Source organism: Heterodontus francisci, chromosome 8 (assembly GCF_036365525.1).
Source record: "Heterodontus francisci isolate sHetFra1 chromosome 8, sHetFra1.hap1, whole genome shotgun sequence".
Taxonomy (NCBI): Eukaryota; Metazoa; Chordata; class Chondrichthyes; order Heterodontiformes; family Heterodontidae; genus Heterodontus; species Heterodontus francisci.
The window spans coordinates 55,550,119-55,569,817 of NC_090378.1; positions in this window are offsets into that span (position 1 = coordinate 55,550,119).

Here is a 19,699-nt window from a genome sequence, read left to right on the forward strand (position 1 = left end):
GAGGGGGGGGGTGTGTCAGGAGGGGGTGGAGGGAAGGGGGTGCGAGGGACAGCTGGGAAGGGGGCTGAAGGGGAGTAGGGGAGGGGGTGCAGGGTAAGGGGGTGCGAAGGGAAGATGGTGCAAGGGGGAGGGGGTGCAGAGGAAGGGGGTGCGGGGGGTGCAGGTAATAAAACATTTCATCAGCTTGCACACAATCCCATGTCAAGTTGGGGTTGCCTTGTGTAGTTTCAACCTCAACACAAAATTTTTCCGGTCTAATTTTTAAAAAATTAAAACTACCGTGATTTATTTGCAATATTTTCTTCTCGGATTCTTGGGATGAAATCGATCCTGCCAGGTCTACCCCTCACTCGCTGCACCAAGAATTTTGAGGAGCAGGGGCTTTTAATGCCTTTTACTCTCCATGCAGGGTGGCGGGGGGGGAGGTGCAGGCTGTGAGCTGGGAAGCTGGTGCTGGGGGGAAGGTGGTGTGGGGGGTAAGTGGGGAGGTGTCCGGCGGGGGTCGCGACCCTAGCGAGCGGGCCAGCCCACAGCCTGCACGGCCTCCGCAATATCAGTGTCCTCCAGGCTGACGCTGCGCTTGTGTTCGCCATCCAGCTGACGGTAGAACTTCATTCCCGGCTCCCAGCAGTGACAATCAAATCAAATCTTGAATATTGGCACAGTTTCTTCTTCAACCACAAATCCTAGAAGTGAATTCCACAGCCTCATAACCCTCTGTGTGAAGAGGTTTCTCCTGTTCTAGATTCCAAATCTCTTACATTTAATCTTATATCTATGACCTTTTGTTCTAAACTCTTCAACTACTTGAAATGGTCTGCTTCAATCTACCCTGTCATACTTTTTCATAATCTTAAACACTTCTATCATGTGCACCCCTAATCTGTGCGTTCTAATAAAATAGGATGCAATTTTTCATGTGTTTCTTCATATTTATATTTCCTCATACCAGGCAGCATAACAGTGAATCAGTGTTGTAGCCTCTCTGAAGTCTCAACATCCTTGTCAAAGCTGAGTTAACTGATTTGAACAATATGGGGGCTACAGTTCTCAGCACCTTGTTCAGCCCAGTACTGCACATTGTGCTCTAACTGAGGTTTTATTCAGCTTTTATACCTCTTTGCTTTTATATCGGATATCTCTTGTCATAAAACCTAAAATTCCATTTGCTTTTATTTCACGCTTATCAACCAGAAGGGCTGCCTTTAATGTGCTGTGAAATTGTACCCAAAAATCATTGTCTTCTTTTGCAGAACTGAGTCTGTTTCATTCAGAGTACAATTACTGCTATTTTGTTTTAACCAAGATGCATCACCTCACATTACTGGCATTCAATCCCATCAGTTTTTCTAAAATCCATGTATATTACCACCACTGCATTTCCTCCATCCACCATGACTGTTGCCTCCTCAAAGAATTCTATTATGTTTGTAAACCTCAATCCCTCCTCTGTACTGATGGTAATTTACTGCAGACAAAACTCCCAAGAAAGCCATTACTTGAAGTAGTTTCTGTAATTTGATTTTTTTAAATATTTAAAAATATGAAAAACAAAGTAAATCAAGAATTTGTAAATGATTTCTGAGATAGAAAATGCTAAGACAAAATACAGCTGATTTCTTCAAAATGAGATTTAATTAAAGGATTTTAAAATCAAAATACTCAGGACTTCAGGACTTTGGTTTTTGTATGCTTTTGCAAGTATTCAAAGAAGCAGTGTACATTTTGCATGGCTTTCATTAAATTTATCGCAAAATTAACACTCCAACCTCAGCCATTTCCCTCCCTAAAGCCAGACATTTTTAAATTGAATTCTAGTAGGTTCCAACAACCTGGTTTGAATTATAATCAATTGCATTCCAAGTGATTCCGAGTGGTGGGAAGGCCTTTATCAACAAAGTTAACCTTGTTTGTTGATAACAGCCGCACAGTAACTGGATACTTCCAATGAATGATCAGTAATCAAATCCAAGTCATTTTTCTTCTTTCACCTTTGCTAATGAACACTTCTATTGGCACATCAAAACCACTAGCACTTGTGGTGGAGGATATTATGCAGTGTAGTAGCCTGCAAAACTGTTTTACGCCTCCTCTGCAGACAGCCCATTTGGTGACCTTGAGGAGTTTGTGCTGCACCAATATGTTCAATGCCAGAGACAGCTTGCCACTTTCATTACTTGCAGTAGTTACTTTTAAATTTTTGGCTAATTTTTTTGCCTGGTTTGATTTACTTTGTTTACTGATGTGCAGGGAACAGATAGGAAGACCTCAATATTGGGTCTTGGGCCTTATTTATATGAGACCTGCAAGTTTTAGACATCAGCTTGGCCTCCAAAGAGAGCTCACCAGTGAAGAGGCTTCGAATTTTGGGCCAGTACATCACTAGCAGTGGCTTTCAGGTAGTTCATTAAATGGGAAAGGGATGAAATTGGAAGGGATGTCTGGGAAAGGAGGGCAATTGAAAGTGAGGAGACCATGAGAGGGTTGATCAGGTGACAGGAACAGCAGGATATGGGGACAGGGGCCAATTATAACCTCAGAATGGGGGAGAATCGGGACACTGGGACAGGATAGGCGGTGCAATCACGATAGAGGCCATGGTGACAGTCGGGAGGAAGTCCAGCAGCGGCTATCTGCCTTATGGTTACATAATTTTGCAAGGGAGTCCTCAAACAAACACTAGGCTCCTTATTTGTCTAATGTCTGTTTAAGCACGGACCCTGGACGTCTGTTATTTTGCCATTAGTGGGCAGTGCATCTCTGGCTTGTAATAAGCATGTGCTTTCTGTCCACCATATTGTGGGCTTTGGCACCCAATTAATGGACAATTTTCTAGGCTTTTATCCCTACTCTCTGTCTCCTACTTTTCAAGCAATTACCAACCTACGTCACAAGGTTACCTCCTGTTACCTGCGCTTTCATTTTTGATAACTATCTCTTGTGCAGAACCTTAGCCTTCTGGAAGTCCATATAGATAGCACCCATAGACACTTTCCTGTCCACCTTTACTTACTTGGCCATGTTGCAAGCTATAGTTTACAATTGACTGATCCCTGAGCATCAGCATGTACTATCTATCAGCTCAGAGGATATTTTCCATGCCCAGTGGACAGCACATGGACTTTTTAAAATTTCCTCAATTTAACTCTATGAATTTGATTTAAAACCAGTTTATGTGGGTTCCCCTTCCCAATAATTGTAATGATGTCATCCCTCTAAGGAGAGGCACTTGTTGAATCCATGTGATTAGGTTTATCTCAGTAAGGATGGTAGGTTTCCTTCCCTAAAGGACATTCGTGAACCAGTTAGATTTTTACAGCAATCTAACAGTTAACAGTAATGGTGGGATTTAAGCTCCTATTCTGTACTTTAGGTTTCTGAACAAGTAGTCCACTAACATAACCACTACACTACAATACCACTTACATGCATTATATTGCTGAGCTAATTTGCCATTAATGATATCACAGAATTCTTACAGCACAGAAGGAGGCCACTCGGCCCATTGTGTCTGCACTAGCTCTCCGAGTGAGCAATTCATTTAGTGCCATTTCCCCGCCTTCTCCCCATAACTCTGTACATTCTTCCTTTTCATATAAGAGTCTAATTCTCTTTTGAATGCCTCGATTGAACGTGCCTCCAGCACACACTCAGGCAGTGCATTCCAGATCCTAACTACTCGCTGCATGAAAAGGTTTTCCCTCATGTCGCCATTGTTTCTTTTGCCAATTACCATAAATCTGTGCTCTCTCATTCTCGATCCTTTCATGAGTGGGAACAGTTTCTCCCTAGCTACTCTGTCCAGACCCCTCATGATTTTGAATACTTCTATCAAATCTCCTCTCAGTCTTCCCTTCTCCAACATAAACAGTCCAACTTCTCCAATCTATCTACGTAACTTAAGTTCCTCATGCCTGGAACCATTCCCATGAATCTTTTCTGCACTCTCTCCAATGCTTTCACATCTTTCCTTAAATGCGGCACCCAGAACTGGACGCAATACTTCAGCTGAGGCCGAACTAGTGTCTTATACAAATTCAACATAACCTCCTTGCTCTTGTACTCTATGCCCCTATTAATAAAGCCTGTATGCTTTATTGCCCGCTCTCTCAACCTGTTCTGCCATCTTCAATGACTTATGCGCATATGCACCCAGGTCCCTCTATTCTTGCACTCTCTGTAGAGTTGTACCCTTCATTTTATATTGTCTCTCCATGTTCTTTCTACCAAAATGAATCACTTCACATTTCTTTGCATTGAACTTCACCTGCTGCTTGTGCACCCATTCCACCAGCTTGTCTATGTCCTTTTGAAGTTCTATACTATCCTCCACGCAGTTCACAATGCTTCCTAGTTTCATATCATCTGCAAATAATGAAATTGTGCCCTGTACACCAAGGTCTAAGTCATTAATGTATATCAGGAAGGGCAAGGGTTGCCACACTGAACCCTGGGAAACTCCACTACAAACTTTCCTCCAGCCCGAAAAGCACTACTCTCTGTTTCCTGTCACTCAGCCAATTTTGTATCCATATTGCTATTGTCCCTTTTATTCCATGAGCTATAACTTTGCTCACAAGTCTGTTATGTGGCATTGTCTCAAATGCCTTTTGGAAATCCATGTACACCACATCAACAGCATTGCCTCGTCCTGGCGAGTCATATAACTAGGGCAGTAGAGAGGGCTTTAAACTAAATAGTGGGGGTAAGGGATCAAGTGAGGGAAGATGTGATTGTTTAAAGAGAGAGGGAAGGTAAGACAGCAAGATAGCAATAAGTACAGTGATAATCAGGGTGTGACAGGAAGAGACAGTGTGTACAAATTCAAGAGTGAGTCAGCAGGTAAAACTAGTGGTTGTGAACTAACAGAGTGGGGGCGGGATCAGGAAAGGTGAGATTTAGAAATCCAAAGAGAAAGGCCAAGGCATTGGAACAGTATAGCATTGTGGATAAAGACAAGCAGAATGGGACAGGAAGGGATAGAGAGTTTAACAAAAATTGTACATCAGCGGATAAGGTCATTGAAGGGAATAGAAGCAAAGAAATGAAATTAAAGGTCTATATCTGAATGCGCGAAGTATCTGCAATAAGGTAGATGAACTAGTGGTACAAAGAGGTACATGATTTAGATCTAATCGCCATGACAGACACATAGTTACATGGTGATCAAGGTTGGGAAATAAATATTCCAGGTTACACAATATTTCGGAAGGACAGACAGAATAACAAAGGAGGAGGGGTAGCACTGTTGATAAAGGATGACATAAGGGACATTAACGGCATTAGTGAGAAAGGATCTGGCCTCAAATAGATCATGAAGTAGAATCAGTATGGGTGGAAATTTGGAATAGCAAGAATCAGAAAACACTGGTGGGAGTAGTTCATAGGCCCCCTAACAATAGTTATGAATTACATGTTAAGTTTGAAAGTGACATGCTCCAATCACAAACAAAAATCTTAAACTTAAAGCCAATTACATAGGCATGAGGGGAGAACTGGCTAAGGTAAATTGGGTAAATAGACTAAAAGATATGGCAGTAAATGGACGGTGGGAAACCTTTAAAGAAACAATTCAAAGTAAAGCTGTGCAAAGGAAACCCGACCCAGTCCGAATGCCGGACCCGGAAGCCTGACATGACCCGGCCCGAACCCGACGTGTCGTTAGGTCCCGTCGGGGTCGGGTCGTGTAGCCAGCCTTTACATCAGTACATGGGTAAAGGCTTGTTACCCGGCCCGACCCTGACAGGTTGTGACAACATGTGTCAGGTTCGGGCTCAGTCAGATCGGACTTCCGGGTCCAGCATTCAGGCTCACTCAGGTTTCCTTTGTACACCTTTAATTCACAATGTTCAACAAAATACATTCCTTTGAAGAACTCAGTCAGAAAGACCCATCCGTGGCTCACGCAGGAAGTTGCAGATAGTATTAGATTAAAAGAAAAGGCTTACAATGTTGCAAAAAAGAGTAGCAAGTCTGAGGATTGCGAGTGTTTTAGAAACCAGCAAAGGGCAACCGAAAAGTTCATAAAAAAGGAAAAAATAGAATATGAGAGTAAACTAGTCAGTAACATAAAAACAGATTGTAAGAGCTTTTATAGATATATCAAAAGGAAGAGAGTACTAAAGCAGTTTCAGGAGAAATTATCATGGGGAATGAGGAAATAGTGGAGGCACTGAACAAATATTTTATGTCTGTCTTCACAATAGAAGACACAAGTTCCATACCAGAAATCGGCAGTAACCTAGGGGCTAAAAAAAGAAATTAAGGAAATTCGTATCAGCAGAGAAAAAGTATTGGAGAAATGTAAGGGACTAAAATCTGACAAATCTCCAGGACCTGATGGCCTACACCCTAGGGTTCTAAAAGAGATAGAGCCAGATATAATGGCTGTGCTAGCTATGATTTTCCAAAATTCCTTAGAGTCAGGAACAGTTGCATCAGATTGGAAGTTGGCGAATGTTATGATGCTTTTCAAGAAAGGAGAGAGAGAGAAAACAGGAAACTACAGGCCAGCTCACCACCACCCTCTCAAGGGCAATTAGGGATGGGCAATAAATGCTGGCCTGGCCAGCATCGCCCACATCCCATGAATGAATATTAAAAAAAAGTTAGCCTAACATCAGTTGTTGTGAAAATGCTGGAATCTATTATTAAGGAAGTCTTAACAATGCACTTAGAAAAGCACAGCATGATTAGAACAAGTCAACATGGTTTTTTGAGGATGTAACTAGTCAGGTAGATAAAAGGGAACCAATACATGTAGTATATCTGGATTTACAAAAGGCATTCGATCAGGTGCTATGCAAAAGGTTAATTGGCAAGATAAGGGCTCATGGAGTTGGGGGTAATATATTAGCGTGGATAGATGAATGGTTAACAGACAGGAAGCAACGAGTGGGCATAAATGGGCATTTTCAAGTTGGCAGGCAGTAAATAGCGGAGTGTCACAAAGATCAGTGCTGGGGCCTCAGCTATTTACAATCTATATTAATGACTTAGATGCAGATACAGTGAGTAATATATCTAAGTTTGCTGATGATACAAAGGTAGGTGGAAAGGTAAGCTGTGGGGAGGACACAGATAGGCTGCAAAGAGATATAGACAGGTTAAGCGAGTGGGCAACAAGATGGCAGATAGAGTATAATGTAGGGAAATGTGACATTATGCACTTTTGTCATAAGAATAGCAAAACAGGATTTTTTTTAAAAGGTGTGCAACTTGTAAATGTCGATGTTCAAAGCGACTTGGGCGTGCTTGTACAATGAACACAGAAAGTTAACATGCAGGTACAACAAGCAATTAGGAAGGCAAATGGCATCTTGGCCTTTATTGCAAGTGATTGGAGTACAGGAATAAGGAAATATTGCTACAATTGTAAAGGGTTTTGGTGAGACCACATCTGGAATACTGTGTGCAATTTTGGTCTCCGCATTTAAGAAAGGATATACTTGCATTGGAGGCAGTGCAGCGAAGGTTCACTAGATTGGTCCCTGGGATGAGGGCGTTGTCCTTTGATGAGAGACTAAGTAAATTGGCATGTATTCTCTGGAGTTTGGAAGATGAGAGGTGATCGCATTGAAACATATAAGATTCTAAAAGGGCTGGATAGGGTAGACACTGAGAGATTATTTCCACTGGTCAGGGAATCTGAAACACAGAGGTACAGTATCAGGAAAAGGGGCCAATCATTTAGAACTGAGATAAGGAGAAATTACTTCATTCAAAGGGTTGTGAATCTTTGGAATTCTCTACCGCAGAGGGTTGTGGATGCTCCATCGTTGAATTCATTTAAGGCTGGGATAGACAGATTTTTGGTCTGTCAGGGAATCAAGGGGTATGGCAAGCGGGTGGGAAAGTGGAGTTGAATCCTAAGATCAGCCATGATTGTTTTGAATGGTGGAGCAGGCTTGATTGTCTACTCCTGCTCCTATTTCTTGTGTTCTTGTGTTCTTGCCCTTATCAATCGTCTCAGTTACCCCTTCAAAATACTCCAGCAAATTCGTTAAATACCATTTTCCCTTAACAAATCCATGCTGGCTTTCATTAATTAACCCACATTTGTCTATGTGACCATTAATTTTGTCCCAAATTATTGTTTCTAGAAGTCGCCCCACCACAGAAGTTAAAGTGACTGGACTTATCTTTACATCCTTTTTTGAACAGGGGTGTAACATTGGCAATTCTCCAGTCCTCTGGCACCACCCGAGTCTAAGGAAGACTGGAGAATTATGGCAATGCCTCCGCAATTTCCACCCTCACTTTCCTCAGTATCCTTGGGTGCATCTCATTGGGTCCTGGTGTTTTATCAACTTTAAGTACAGACAGCCTATCTAATACCTCCTGCTTATCAATTTTAAATCCTTCTAGTTAGTGTATTAATTACCTCTTCTTTCACTGTGGCCTGGGTACTATCTTCTTCCTGCTAAAGACAGATGCAAAGTATTCATTTAATACCTCAACTATTTCCCCTGCCTCCATGCGTAAATACCCCTTTTGGTCCCTAAACAGCCCTACTCCACCTTCTACCACCCTTTTACTATTTATATGCATGTAGAAGACTTTGGGATTCCTTTTTATGGCAGCTTCCACTCTCTTTTCAGACTCTCTTTTTGCTTCTCTTATTTGCTTTTTAACTTCCCCTCTGAACCTTCTATATTCAGCCTAGTTTTCCATTGTATTATCTATCCGACATCTGTCATAAGCACACTTTTTCTTCTTCATCTTCATCTCTATCTCTTTTGTGATCCAGGGATCTCTGGATTTTTTTCCCTACCTTTCCCTTCGAGGGAATATGCCTTGACTGCCTGAACTATCTCTTAGAGTCATAGAGTCATACAGCACAGAAACAGGCCCTTTGGCCCATTGTGTCTGTACTGACCATCAAGCACGTACCTATTCTAATCCCATTTTCCACCACTTGGCCCATAGCCATGTATGCTACGGCGTTTCAAGTGCTTATCTAAATACTTCTTAAATGTTGTGATGGTTCCTGCCTCTACCACCTTTCTTTGAAGGTAGCCCATTATTTAGGGCGGCGCAGTGGTTAGCACTGCAACTTCACAGCTTCAGCGACCCGGGTTCAATTCTGGGTACTGCCTGTGTGGAGTTTGCAAGTTCTCCCTGTGACTGTGTGGGTTTTCGTCGGGTGCTCCGGTTTCCTCCCACAGCCAAAGACTTGCAGGTTGATAGGTAAATTGGCCATTGTAAAATTGCCCCTAGTATAGGTAGGTGGTAGGGGAATATAGGAAAGGTGGGGATGTGGTAGGAATGTAGGATTAGTGTAAATGGGTGGTTGATGGTCGGCACAGACTCGGTGGGCCGAAGGGCCTGTTTCAGTGCTGTGTCTCTAAATTATTCAGCTACTGTTTTTCCTGCCAATCTTTGATTTCAATTTATTCAGCCCAGATCCATTCTTACCCCATTGAAGTTGGTTTTCCCGCACTTAATTATTCTTACTCTAGATTGGTCTTTGTCCTTTCCCATAGCCAACATAAACCTTAAGATACAATGATCATTGTGCTTTATCTTCCATGAAAACCTTACTTGTAAAGTTTTACTGAATGTATTGGGTAGCTTGTATCTTATTAATTTAGGTACCTCCTCAAATAACTGCACTGGATAAATAAAGCATGAGTTACTGCTTCTAAAATTATGTTATCTCTTATAACAAGAACTATTAACACACGTAATGTCCCATGAAATATAACCCAGAGTGTTTTGCAAGATGCACTTGTGCAAAAGATTGTAATTAATTGTTTGTGAAGAATTCCCATAAGACACCTAAAATAAAGAAAACCCATAATCTGGAATCTAGTGATTGGAAAGCTGAATGTCCCACGCGTTCCTCAAAATATTTAGTCAAACTAGTGAAGAATTGATTTGGCAGAAGAGAGAGACTGCTAAGTTGTAATTTGTCAAATAGTAAGGGGTGGCACAGTGGTGCAGCGGTTAGCACCGTAGCCTCACAGCTCCAGCGACCCAGGTTCAGTTCTGGGTACTGCCTGTGCGGAGTTTGCAAGTTCTCCTTGGGAGTGCGTGGGTCCCTGCCGGGTGCTCCGGTTTCTTCCCACAGCCAAAGACTTGCAGGTTGATAGGTAAATTGGCCATTGTAAATTGCCGTACTGTAGATAGGTGGTAGGAGAATGGTGGGGATGTGCTGGGGAATATGGGATTAATGTAGGATGAGTATAAATGGGTGGTTGTTGGTCTGCACAGACTTGGTGGGCTGAAGGGCCTGTTTCAGTGCTGTATCTCTCTATGTTACAAGAAAATGCAATTGCCTGCTTAGAATCATGTCAAAAATGAATATACCTGAATTCTTCTTGATATAATGGGCTGGATTTTTCAAGGCAGGAGGGGCATGGAGTATCGCGAAGAGTGCAGGGCATGGGGGGGTGGTGGTGATGGGGCTGAGGCCCTGTCTTCTTGCCGTCACCCAGCAATCCTCCCAGGAGGCAGGATAGGCTGACAATGGCTTTCCCACTCAGAGGTTAATTGAGGCCCTTAAGTGACGTATTAATGACCAACTAATGGCTTCTTCTTGCCGCTGCTGGGATATCACCAGCGGCAGGTGGGAGCTTCCGCCACTCAAGGAGGGCACCTTGTAAAACCCTATGGGCTTGGGAGGGAAGGCAATTTGTGGCCCATGGAGGACCCCCACCAGGAACCAATTCACCCCTCCCACTGGACCACAAGAGCCCCCCCCACCCCAGCCCCCCTTTGCCGGGGCCTTCCGGACCGGCCCTGGCGAACCCACCTCATCTACCTCTTGTCTGGGGTTCAAGGGCTGGGCCTGGGTCTGTGACCTCTGCAGTACCGGCAATGGCCGCCGCTCCTGGTGGCGATGCCCATACTGCTGAGCTGCCAGCCCTCTGATTGGCCAACAGCTCATGGAGGCGGGATCCCCATCTTTAAAGGGAATGGGAATCCTGCCTCCTGAAACTCACATTTAGAAACACCGGAAGTTTGCTCCAGGGGGCCACATAAAAGCAGAGGTGGGGATCCCCCCACCTTTTCAGCCCGGCATCAGGAGCCCCGCCTCCTGCACAAAATCCAGCCCAACGTGTTTGATGTATGAAGGTTTGAAGTCAGCAGAAGGTATCTTAGTCAATAAAGAATAATTGGTGAGTAAATGATACAATTTAGGCTGACTAATAGTAACTATTTGAAACATATTTTGAAATTTAAAAAAACTCTAAGACTTTTTAAAGTTGGTACGCTTGCGTTAAAAAGAGATTTAAATGAAAAACAAAACTAATCCTACCTCTAAAGGGAATTGGAGTTCCTTTCCCAAACGTTTAAATATATTTGTCCTTTTCTCCCTTACCAATTTTCAGCCCTCCATTCCGTTCCTGAAGGCAATGTGTGATCTGTTGCTGAGCTAAGATATCGCTGGCACCAGTTTCCCTCTAATACCTTACCCAATTGGCTGTTACTCATCTGTGAGACCTGACTATTTGTAGGAAAGTTTGATCATTTGTAGGAAGTAGGATGATACCACTGGGCATGGTCTTGTCCTCACCGACATCCATACATAGGTACTTCCCATAGCAGTTGCTGCACTGTGATCAGGAGTGAAAATTCTGGTTGATTTTCTCCTCCCTGAAATAGGTGCTGTTGAAACAATTGCAGCAGCCCTACCACCAGCCCATCTGAGATCAGCTAACTCAGTAGCGCCTGGGGAATTGAACTTGAAACCTTCCATTTACTAGATAAATTCACAAAACCATCAGGGAAACTTATCTTGCATTCTATTTGCTATTCAAAGGTTCTTTAGCACAGCACATAACATAGCTGCCCTCACCTCACCACATCAGCTGCAGTAATAGAAAGTCCACAGTATCTGTCAGTATGCTGGAAGCTGCAAGTGGGCAGGGCACATAACTTACAGTTTACTCAGCTGGTCCACATTTACAATAACAAGCCTGAGAATACTGGAAGAGTGTTACTCTTTGGGGAAAGGAAAATGAAATTGAAATTTGAATAATTTATTGGTATTTGAACCCAGAGATAGGATTATTTCATTATAATCATTGCTCATCTGCCCATCTCTTAAATGGGCAAAAGTTTTATTTTACCAACAAAACTTAAACATGACTTGTTAAAGACAAGGGGCTAGAATTTAATCTATGCTGTCATGACCTGCCTGCATCTGTTGAGGTGGAGGTAGGCAGTATTGTAAATTTGGTGCTGCCACCTCATTTACCTGATTGTACCATTGAGCTGAGCATCTGGCTGACTGAGTGCTCAGAGGGAGCCAAGCAGTGTGTGCAAATAGCATATGGTGCAGCCAGCCTTCTGTTCTTAAAGGCAGTCTGTCCCTCTTAAAGGGAAACCTCCTGAATTACAGGAGGCTACTGCTGCAATTGTAACCAAGGGAAATGGAACATCAGGGTAGAGAAAGGGCTCCAGCATCACAGATGAGGTGGTGGAGGCCTTAGTGGTGGAGATGGACGGGCGGAGAGATGTCATGGTTCCCTGGGGGGCTAGGAGGCCCTCAAAGACCACCCTCAGAAGAGATTGGGAACAGGTGGCCGGGGAGATCAATGCCCAGAGTCTGTTTCTGAGGAGCTGGTAGCAGTCCCACAAGGAGTGTAATGACCTGTTGCATGTGGTCAAGGTCAGAGAATGCATCTTCACGTGACATCTCCTACCCTCTGCTCCACTAGCTTCTCACGCTGCTGAATGTACCACACCCCCATCACTCACCTACCAGCAGTACCTTGCACTCAAAACTCATGTCTAACATTCAGATACTTCATGCCACCCTCACACACCAACCAATGCTTCCAGCCCCACACCCAGCTCCCGCTGCTTCCACATATATCCAACTATTCAATTGTTGCAAGCACATCACCCAAACACAGTATAACACGATCACTGACATTCTTCCCTCTCTTTTGCAAGGAAAGGTCACACACAATAGAAAGGAGCAGAGCAGAACCAGTAAGGGATATGGATGCATGCATCTCCTGAGCCCTACAGAGGAGATGGTTCTCCACAGGGTCAGCTGTGACAAAGCCTGTGGCATCTGGCATCACTGAGAACGTTGAGGATGATGGTAGGTTCCAGCCTTAGGCCCCTTCTCAACTTCTAGTTCACCTTCATCCTGCTAACTGGCATCATGAGCAAGCTGCAGATGGTGTCACCATGGACCTCTTGCTTTCCAAATCCATCAAGTTCTCTCACCTCAACCATCCCCTTCTGATTTTCTGCTTTCAGACACCCAAGAACTGCCACCTACCCAGCCACAGGAGCCCCAAGAGGAGGAGAGAGAGCAATGGCATAGCACTGATGAAGAGGCCCCTTCACTTGATCTGACACCTGCAGTCACCTGCTCGGATAATTGCACTGCATGTACCTTAAGGCTAATACAGAGTTGAGATCAACACATGGTGAGTCACTGGGTACGAGTGGTCTCATACCATTCCAGGGGGGAAGGAAAGCGTGTGTGCCAGCTGACTAAAAGGCAAGGTCATAGATGAGTTCTGCTACAGGGACTCAGATAAGGACTTCAAAGGGATAGCAGACAAGAGAGCATTGATAAGGATGCACATGGAGATGCTGGGTGCATTGTCTCGCTGACCAGACAGACTTCTGTCATTGTCAAGGAGCATGAAGGAGTCCTGCTCCAACTTGGCAGAAGTCATCATGCAGAGCTTGCCATCTCTGCGCTTCTGCTCCATCTCTTTGTCATGTTGCAGACCCAGAGGCACTGTAACTGAAACCTCCATACCTGTTGCAGCCTTTGTGTGTACAGTTCACCAAATCCTCTTCCCTCCCTGTGGGAATGCAGCCACACTCCATGCCAAATGCAGATACTCACATTACCCCAAAAACACTCCAGAGTACTTCCAGAGACTTTCCTATAGCAGAAATTATTCAAAATGACCGTATCTGCAAGTTGGGTGCCTAGCCTTTTAAGTAACACAACTGCTGGACCCCACTTGCAGCTGAATGCTTGTTCTTTAGTGAGTGACAAGTGAATTTGTCTACTGCACGTGCATGGTCCAAAGCATCACATCAGTCGGCGGAACAGAGTGACATCATGATAGCACCAATTCACGAGCTTTTGGTCAACGCAGACTATGCCCACGGAAGCACCCTTCTCAGCACGGTGTGCTCCTGCGAGCTGTGCCAGAAGTGGCTGGAAGTGCAGTGTGCCCCACGAGGAGGACATTCAGATTCAGTCTCAACTGGTGCTACAGATCCAAATGTTGTGCCCAAGGCAATGGATATCACGGCTGATATCAATATTTAGAACCTTCCATTCAGTTGTTAAGTCATTGGGCCAATAATGAGATCTTTAGTCAGCAAAGCACATTAGCACCAGGGTCCCACAGACACAGAAGCATGCGGCCAACTCCATACTCAATAAATTGCATCCAAGGAAATGCCAGTTGGAAATGCCTAAGGGGTGCAATGGTTATGATGTCTATAGTGCACCTGAGGAGCATGCTAGTCATTCAATGACCATTTTGCTATGGGGGGCTGTGAAGAAATTGTTAATCTTTCTTCAGGGCGGCCTTAAATTTGTATTCGGGCCACCCAGCTTACCTGCAGCTGCACAGGTGGGCCTCAAAGGTCAAATTCCATTCAGAAATGCCTTTCTTCTCTTCACCCCCACCCACCCCCAACAAAGAAAGTTATGTTGTCTTGAACGCTGCAGCAGTTCTCCTGCCACTGCAAATCTTGATGCTATCATGATCTCCTTGGGACTTTACTGAGGTCTGACCGAGTCTTAGTATAAGATATGAGGCAAAGACAGAGAGACAAAGACTGCAGCAGCCGAACACAAAGGCTTCTCATTTTATTTTGTCTTAGTTTCACTTTCTCTTTGCTAGCATGTGTGTTCTACAGCAGCCTCTGGTGTACACAATGCACAATCCAAATGCAATGTCAAAACACTACATGAGAGACATAGCATGTTTCAATGGTTTGTTTCTAAAAATGTAAATGCTAAACTTGAAACATAAATAATTCATTTCATAACATAGTCACTTAAGTATTGTGGCTGTTTTCTCTCTTTCTTCTTTGGCCTCCTTATCTCGAGAGACAATCGGTAAGCGCCTGGAGGTGGTCAGTGGTTTGTGAAGCAGCGCCTGGAGTGGCTATAAAGGCCAATTCTAGAGTGACAGGCTCTTCCACAGGTGCTGCAGAGAAATGTGTTTGTCGGGGCTGTTGCACAGTTGGCTCTCCCCTTGCGCCTCTGTCTTTTTTCCTGCCAACTACTAAGTCTCTTCGACTCGCCACACTTTATCCCTGTCTTTATGGCTGCCCGCCAGCTCTGGTGAACGCTGGCAACTGACTCCCACGACTTGTGATCAATGTCACAAGATTTCATGTCATATTTGCAGACGTCTTTAAAGCGGAGACGTGGACGGCCGGTGGGTCTGATACCAGTGGCGAGCTCGCTGTACAATGTGTCCTTGGGGATCCTGCCATCTTCCATGCGGCTCACATGGCCAAGCCATCTCAAGCGCCGCTGACTCAGTAGTGTGTACAAGCTGGGGATGTTGGCCGCCTCGAGGACTTCTGTGTTGGAGATACGGTCCTGCCACCTGATGCCAAGTATCTCCGGAGGCAGCGAAGATGGAATGAATTGAGATGTCGCTCTTGGCTGGCATACGTTGTCCAGGCCTCGCTGCCATAGAGCAAGGTACTGAGGACACAGGCCTGATACACTCGGACTTTTGTGTTCCGTGTCAGTGCGCCATTTTCCCACACTCTCTTGGCCAGTCTGGACATAGCAGTGGAAGCCTTACCCATGCGCTTGTTGATTTCTGCATTGAGAGACAGGTTACTGATGATAGTTGAGCCTAGGTAGGTGAACTCTTGAACCACTTCCAGAGCATGGTCGCCAATATTGATGGATGGAACATTACTAACGTTCAGCCCCATGATGTTCGTTTTCTTGAGGCTGATGGTTAGGCCAAATTCATTGCAGGCAGCCGCAAACCTGTCGATGAGACTCTGCAGGCACTCTTCAGTGTGAGATGTTAAAGCAGCATCGTCAGCAAAGAGGAGTTCCCTGATGAGGACTTTCCGTACTTTGGACTTCGCTCTTAGACGGGCAAGGTTGAACAACCTGCCCCCTGATCTTGTGTGGAGGAAAATTCCTTCTTCAGAGGACTTGAACGCATGTGAAAGCAGCAGGGAGAAGAAAATCCCAAAAAGTGTGGGTGCGAGAACACAGCCCTGTTTCACGCCACTCAGGATAGGAGTAGAATATTGTCTGACATCTGATGTAGTCTCACTTGACTCATGTTCCTCATCTGAGATGTCGATGTCAGAATCAGATTCAATGCTTATGAGTGGTGTTTTCAGTGCTTTGAAGAATGATATGTTTCTTGTGATGATTTGTGAATTGCGCTTAGCAATGATTGATCCTTTTGTGCTGGCCACAACAAATATTTGGAAGTCATAAGGGGCTGTTTGCTTTCCAGTATGACCAACACGTTTCACAAGTACTTTATCTCCTGGCTTAAGCGGTGTCGCTCTAAGTTTCATGTTTCGCTCTGCATGTACTTTCATTCGATCCTTCTGTTCTCGATCGCGTTCACGTGCATGTTGATCATTAGCTCCACAGAGTAGCTAAGGAAGACGTGTGTGCAATGGATGTGCAAAGGTGCATGTAGCTGGAGGCTTTCCAGTAGTTGAGTCAGCTGTCGCTCTATAATTATGTAGAAAGTGATATAGTTCTTGCTTCCATGATTTCTTCTCAGCTATAGCTGTGCATATCACTTTTTTCAAGTATCGCATAAATCTTTCAGCTTCACCATTGGCCAACGGGATGTGATTTTCCTATGAGTGAACCCTAGGTAATTTGCGAATTTACTGAACTCATTGCTGTTGAATGGGGGTCCATTGTCATTTCTTACCATTTGAGGGATTCCAAACAAGGCAAAAATCTGGTCAAGCTTTGGGATGACTGCTTTTGTTGAAGTTGACATAACTAATTCCACAATCGGGAATCTACTGTAGTCATCAATGTTAACAAGCAGGTGTTCACCAGTGGGCAAATCTGTGAAATCAATGCTAACTTCAATCCAAGGTCCTGGAGGTAGTTCGGACATCTTGCGAGGATCATGAAGATTTGAGATTGTGGTTGCTTGACATGGCAAACACTGATTGATTTTGTGCTCTACCATGCTGTAGATTGCTGGGAACCATACTTTTTTCTTAAAGAGTTTGTTTGGTTTTGACTATTCCCTGGTGTCCTTCACATGCTATATCGACAACACATTCCCTCAATTAGAGTGGAATGACAATACAGTTGCTGTTTAATACAAGATCAGATGTGGTTGTAACGGTTATCTTATTTCAGACATTGTGAAGACTCTGTAGTGTGTGAGCGATTTCGTTTGTAGATGCTTTCTCAATCACGTCTTTCCAGTTTCATGATTCCATAGCCTTCATATTTATTTGCAAAGCCTCATCTTGTTTTGTTGCTGTTTTGATGTTCGCTCGCTTTAGTGACTTTGGCACCACACTTATTCTTACGTTGTCGAGATGTTGTTCAGCAACCTTTTCTTCATGACCAGTAGGACTGACTGTTTGCAGTGGATGTCACGAAAGATAGTCTGCTGGGCTGAGCTTGTCTGGCTGATACTCAAACTGGAACTCGTACTCTTGGAGTTTGAGTATCCATTGTTCTACTCAAACTGGTTGGTTTGCAATGTGGATTGTTGAACAATCTCACTAGTGGTCTATGATCGTTATTACTTTTCATTCGCTTCCATATAGGAAGAGATGAAAGTGTAAGATACCCCATGTGATTGAGAGTGCTTCTCTTTCTGTTTGCAAACGTTGCTCTACAGGCATTAACAATCTGTTCGCCATCGCAACAACTGATGGGTTACTTGTCTTATCATTCTGTACGAGAACTGCACCTAAACCAACTAGGCTTGCATCCATGACTAGCTGGGTGGCTTTCTCAGGGTCGAAATGGCATTTGTGCAATTTGATGGCAAACGTCATTTGATTTTGTTTGTGTGATTTATTCCATTCACAATTGGTGATCTCTTTTGGTCAGATCATGTAGGAGGGCAGATAGCATAGCGACGTAAGTAATGAAACAACTACAGTACATGACAAGTCCTAGCAGACTCCAGACTTCTTGCACGTTTGTAGGATCTGCAGCATTTGAAATGGCTTCAAATTTCCATGGATCTGGTGATACTCCTCCACCACTGAACACATGAACGAAGAATTCAATTTTGCTTTCATTGAACAAGCATTTGTTTCTCTGAGACACTGTAGGGATGCATGTAGGCGTGTTTCAAGTTCACTTTCAGTGCGGCCATAGATGAGAATGTTAAGCATGCCTTCAAGTCCTTGAAGTGCAGATTGAATAAGTATCATGTATCAAGACTGATGTGAGTAGAGAATACAGTAAGATATCTCTATTCTTCTGTAAGCTCCGTTCGATGGTAGCCTGCATTGAGGTCAAGTTTAGCAATATGTTTAGTACCATTCACTTTCTCTATGATGCCATTGATTGTCAGTGTCAAGTGTCTTTCTCATTGTATGGCTTGGTTTGGTGATCGCATATCAACACAGATTCTAATCTGGTTCTTGCTTTTGATTTCTTGACAACTTGTATGGGTGAGACCCAAGGGGTAGGCTCATCACAAACTTTCTCAATCATGTCAAGGTCAAGTATACATTGAAGTTCCTCCTCTGTCTGTTTCCTGACATGAAATGCTATTCGTCGCAGTTGGTATACAACTGGGAGCACATTAGGATCTACATGCAGCTTGCATGTAACACCTTTCAGTTTTCAATACCAGTGAAGCGATCAGCATACAGTTCGAGAATGTTTTTTGCTGTGTGAAGGAATCACGTATGTGACTGCAATCATGTACAGATCTGTTTATGTGTTGAAACTGATAAGCGCGTCACATTCTCCCAATATGACATAGAGTAGAGCAGTCATTCTAGTGTCTTTGAATGACTCTGGTGTTTCAAATTTCTGAGGATTTTCAGCAGTTGTAAGAGAACATTTTCACATTCCCTGGTTTGCAGAGAATGGGGCAATCCTGAAGTTGGTTGAATGTTTTATCTCCCATGACATTGATAGATGCTCCTGTGTCTATAAGAGCATCTACATCTGAGCAGCCAGTGATCACTGTCACATGTGGCTATTTGCTGTGGCTGAGAGAGAGCTCAAAAGTGTGTTCTGTGTCATCTGCCTCTACATTAACTACATTCTGTCACCTTTTTGCTGTGGTACGCATACTTGACACCCTTCTGTTGGTATTGGTCTTAGTAGTTGATTTTTCTGATAAGCAAAATACACAGCAAAGTGGTTGTGTTTTCCACAGGCTTTGCACTGTTTACCAGTAGCAATTCACTCTGTCTGCTGTGGGTAAGTACCGCTACAGTGGAAACATTCTTTGGATAAGTCACAGCTCTGTTTGTGAGACGGCTGTTGTTGCTTTGGAGGTGGTTTCCTGGCACATGAGCGATTAATAGTGTTCACAGGAGTTGAGATTGGTGTACGGTAGTTACTGTTAGCCTCAACTTCAGTAGCTCTGGACTCTGAGAGCAATCGTAATCTTGCTAACTTCAGCAGCTCTGATAGCTGTCTTTCTTGAGTGCTTTTCGGTGTTATTGACTGGAGAGACAGCCTTCGATTATTTGTGTTTTGGTTTCCTGTTTGACATGTTCAGCATCACCAAAGTCACATTTGGTGGCT